Raw genomic sequence first — 4,230 nt, 5'->3', positions numbered from 1 at the left:
CCTCCACCACAGTGCCATGCCACGTGCCAAGAACAGCTCAGCGGTACATCCCAAAGGGTGCTATCCTGGAGCGGCTGTGCTGGGCAAGGGACATGTTTCCTAGTCACAGAGGTTTTCTTTCTTTACCGCTCACCGGCCCTGTGCTTCGGTTTCTAGCACTGTGGCACAGTGTAAAAATCCCATCTTGAAGGCTAGGAACCCAGAAGGGTCACCACACCTGGTGAAATGGGGAGTGAAACTCCCTGCCTTGGACCTCTTGCTCCAGGACTGATATCCAGTGGGACATAGCCAGACCAGCATCCTGGGGACGGCTGCATTCCTTGCCTGGGGAACTTTGCTCCCAATTAGGGATCACTGGAGTTGAGGCCCCTGATGGATTGGGGGAGGCACAGGGGTAGAATGGAAGATGGAGGTAGCCCCATCATATGCGCTTGTGTAGACCCCAGAAAACAAGCATTGAATTCAGACTCTTGTCTGAAGCTGGCCACCTGAAAGTATTTGGGATTTGGGGTGTGATGAGGGCCTGCAGTCAGAGAACAAAGTATGCTGGTTTGGACACGCAGGAGGTTCTTTGCAGCTCTCTCAGGTACAGGGTATGTTGTTAAGTATATGCTTTTAAAAACCCTAGGAAGAGGGGGCACCCAGAAGGAGCCCTGAAGTCAAGGGCAAGGTCCAGCCTTTCCACCTCCCCAACTGAAGACATGCTGGAGGACAATTTTCCAGAGTTTCACAACAAAGAAGAGAAAAAAGAAATCAAAAAGACCTGGAGGATAGGCAAGCCAATGAGGGCTTACTGGGATTACCCTGCCTAATCCTCAAAACAAGCCTTCCCTATCTGTCTTCTGGGCCAGGTGAGGAAACAGGTCACAGTAGGACATTCAGACCCTGGGCAGGCAGCTGGTAGCCTGGAGCCCAGGAGGTGCAAACACATTTTTACTAAGGCACATCCTGCACAGCCCTAAATCCATTCAACCTTGAGTCAATAGAGCACATGCTTCTGGGAGCACAGGGTTGGGGCTAGGGCTGCAGATTAACAGCATCTCAAGGCAGAAGAATTTTTCTTAGTACAGATCAAAATGGACTTTCTTATGTCTTCGTCTTTCTCCATAGACACAATAACAGTCTGATCTCTCTTTCTTCCCCCCACACAGAGAGTGTCACCATTGTATGTCAGCCACTGGGGGACAGGCTTCAGCTTACACCAATCTTCCAAATTCCACCCTCTCACCTTGGCAGAAGCTGGCCAGGAATTGGGGATAATGGATGGGTGGGGTCTGCAGACGGCACCATGTTAAGGTCCCCATGATGGCCTCACACATGGGTGGTGGCCCTGCAGTTCCAGGTGTCACACACAGGCCAGCCCCTGCTTGGGCCCTGATCTTTGAGGAGGGGGAGCAGCAGAACACGGGCACTGGCCCCACAGTGCCACTCACACCCACAGATGATTCTCCACACAGGCGTCAGGTCTCTGTTCTGGCCACCTACCCCCGCAGGGACTCAGCTCTTTCCCGGGACTCACGTGGTCCTTCCTCACATGTAGCTCTGGTAGGATGCATTGTTCTGTACCCAGGGGCTCTGAGGTGACAATGGCCACGGTCATGCAGAGTGCAAGGGCACAGGCTGGATGCCCATTGTGGGGACCCTGACTGCAGCACTCCCAGACAATCATCGGGCATGCTGGCCCCCAGGCTTAACTAGGGCACCAGCGGTAGGAGTGCACTGCTATGGACTCTGCAGGAGGAGGACAACTGTCACCGCATCTTTATGTTCTCCTACTGGTGTCACTCTGTGCTTCTCATCTCCTGGTTGTAGGATTCAGGGCAGACTCTCTGAACACCTTGTGAGAAACAGCAGAGTCCAGCAGAGAAGAGGAGAAAAGCCCAGCTGCAAAGATGAAAAAATGGAAGGTGTGACATGGGCCTCCATTCAGATTCTGTATTTAAATGAGGTCTTCCGGAACACCTGCTCTCATTAGAAAATACTTCAAATATATGTGTGTGTGCGTGTGTGTGTACATTTTAATATATATACACACATAGAGTATTTATTTATTTATTTAGTTTTTTTGAGACAGAGTCTCGCTCTGTAGCCCACGCTGGAGTGCAGTGGCATGATCTCGGCTCACTGCAACCTCTGCCTCCGGGGTCCCGGTTCAAGCAATTCTCCTGCCTCAGCCTCCTGAATAGCTGAGATTACAGGCATGCACCACCATGCCCAGCTAATATGTTTTTTTTTTTTCCTTGAGATGGAGTCTTGCTCTGTCACCCATGCTGGAGTGCAGTGGCACAATCTCGACTCACTACAATTTCCACCTCCTGGGTTCAAGCTATTCTCCTGCCTCAGCCTCCTGAGTAGCTGGGACTACAGGCGCCTGCCACCACGCCTGGCTAATTTTTTGTATTTTTAGCCGGGACGCGGTTTCACCGTGTTAGCCAGGATGGTCTCGATCTCTTGACCTCGTGCGACAGAGCGAGGTCACTTGAGCAACAGAGCGAGACTAAGTCTCAAAAAAAAAAAAAGAAAAAGAAAAAGAAAAAAGAACAATATAAGCCAAATTCACTCAAAAGAAATAAAAACAAGATGACAAGTCAATGGCACTGAACACAGAAAATCAACAGAAGAACTCAATAGAACAATAGCTGTTTCTTCATAAAGATCAACAAAATTGGTAACTATAAAACCAGGCTAACAAAGAAAAAAAGAAATCATACAAATCACTCTAAGATGAGTACAAAAGTAATGGCAGTTTTGCATTCTTGGAATTTGCTGTTTGATATTGGAATACCCTCTTAAATAAATGTGGTTATGTTATTCATCATTCTAATGGGCATTTCTTGCCTTTTTTTTTTTTTTTTTTTGCTAATGACTTATTACTTATTTATTTTAGACTATGAAAATGATGTCAGACCAAAAGCAAATTCAAGCGACTTTCTTATTCGAGCTCAAAATGGGTCCTAAGGCAAGGAAGACAACTCACAACATCAACGCATTTGGCCTAGGAACTGCTAATTAATGTACATCGCAGTGGTTCAAGAGGTTTTGCAAAGGAGGCGAGAGCCTTGAAGATGAGGAGTGAAGTGGGCAGCCATCGAAAGTTGATAACGATTGAGAACCACTGAATTCCATCCTCTCACAGCTACACGAGAAGTTGGCGAAGAACTGAATGTCGACCATTCTATGGTCATCCGGCATTTGAAGCCAATTGGAAAGGTGAAAAATCTTGGTAAGTGGGTGCCTCATGAGTTGACCAAATATTTTAAAAAACATCCTTTCGAGGTGTCATCTTCTCTTATTCTATAAAACAACAATGAACAATTTCTTGATCAGATTGTGACATGCCATGAAAAGTGGATTTCATACAACAGCCAACTCAGTGGCTGGACTCAGAAGAAGTTCCAAACCACTTCCCGACGTCAAACTTGCACCAATAAAAAGTCATGGTCACTGTTTGGTGGTCAGCTGCCGGTCTTCTGATCCACTACAGTTTTTGAATCCTGGTGAAATTATTACATCTGAGATGTATGCCAAGCTAATCGAAGAGATGCACGGAAAACTGCAGCACCTGGAGCTGGCACTGGTCAACAGGAAGGGCCCAGATCTCCACAACGCCTGACCACATGTCATACAACCAGGGCTTCAAAAGTAGAATAAACTGGGCTATGAAGTTTCGCCTCATCTGCCATATTCATCTGACCTCTCGCCAACCAACTACCACTTCTTTAAGCATCTTGACAACTTTTTGCAGGGAAAACAAGTACACAACCAGCAGGATGCAGAAAATGCTTTTCAAGAGTTCATCCAACCTTGAAAGCACAGAATAAACAACTTTATTTCTCATTGGCAAAAATGTATTCATTGTAATGGTTTCTTTTCTTTTTCTTTCTTTCTTTTTCTTTCTTTTTTTTTTTTTTTTTTTTTTTTTGACAGAGTCTCACTCTGTCACCCAGGCCAGAGTGCAAAGGTGCAATCTCGGCTCACCGCAACCTCTGCCTCCTGGGTTCAAGAGATTCTCCTGCCTCAGCCTCTTGAGTAGCTGGGATTACAGGCACATGCCACCACTCCCGGCTACTTTTTGTCTTTTTAGTAGAGACGGGATTTCACCATGTTGGTCAGGCTGGTCTCAAACTCCTGACCTCCTGATCCGCTCGCCTCAGCCTCCCAAAGTGCTGGGATTACAGGCGTGAGCCACTGTGCCCAGCCCATTGTAATGGGTTCTATTTTGATTAATAA

General features: G+C 47.0%; 1 pseudogene; it reads left to right on the top strand.

Annotated features, from left to right (window-relative positions):
* Positions 1 to 2,890: 2,890 nt before the first annotated feature.
* Positions 2,891 to 3,875, top strand: LOC140712656 (histone-lysine N-methyltransferase SETMAR-like; annotated as a pseudogene).
* The last annotated feature ends 355 nt before the right edge of the window (positions 3,876 to 4,230 follow it).

The sequence above is a fragment of the Chlorocebus sabaeus genome, chromosome 10, assembly GCF_047675955.1.
Source record: "Chlorocebus sabaeus isolate Y175 chromosome 10, mChlSab1.0.hap1, whole genome shotgun sequence".
NCBI classification, from domain to species: Eukaryota; Metazoa; Chordata; class Mammalia; order Primates; family Cercopithecidae; genus Chlorocebus; species Chlorocebus sabaeus.
This window is presented reverse-complemented; position numbering and strand designations above follow the sequence as displayed.